At 43.4% G+C, this 265-nt stretch overlaps 1 protein-coding gene across 1 annotated transcript in view; it reads right to left on the reverse strand.

Annotated features, from left to right (window-relative positions):
• Window positions 1-8, reverse strand: part of uprt (uracil phosphoribosyltransferase (FUR1) homolog (S. cerevisiae)) — a 3,928-nt gene extending 3,920 nt beyond the window's left edge. Inside the window, exon 1 of the mRNA XM_053485523.1 lies at window positions 1-8. This exon is cut by the window's left edge and continues 412 nt beyond it. The gene's annotated coding sequence lies outside the window, so the exon portion shown is untranslated.
• Window positions 9-265: the final 257 nt, after the last annotated feature.

Raw genomic sequence — 265 nt, forward strand, 5'->3', positions numbered from 1 at the left:
CACGTCTGTGACGTCAACTTTCAGGAACCAAAACACATCGACCGGACGTGACGTCACCGCCGATCTGAGCTCTGATAGATCGAGTGTCATGTCAGTCAACGCGTCGCCAATAGAATGTGGGCGGGGCATGTGAAGAGAGAGAGAGAGAGAGAGAGAGAGAGAGTTCAGACAGAAGCTTTCCACTATAACACTAATACACTACACATCCGGGTAAAGAATCAAATAATTATTATATTTTTTTGTAAAGAAAGAAATATAGTACAAG

Source organism: Clarias gariepinus, chromosome 24, assembly GCF_024256425.1.
Source record: "Clarias gariepinus isolate MV-2021 ecotype Netherlands chromosome 24, CGAR_prim_01v2, whole genome shotgun sequence".
In the NCBI taxonomy this organism is placed as follows: domain Eukaryota; kingdom Metazoa; phylum Chordata; class Actinopteri; order Siluriformes; family Clariidae; genus Clarias; species Clarias gariepinus.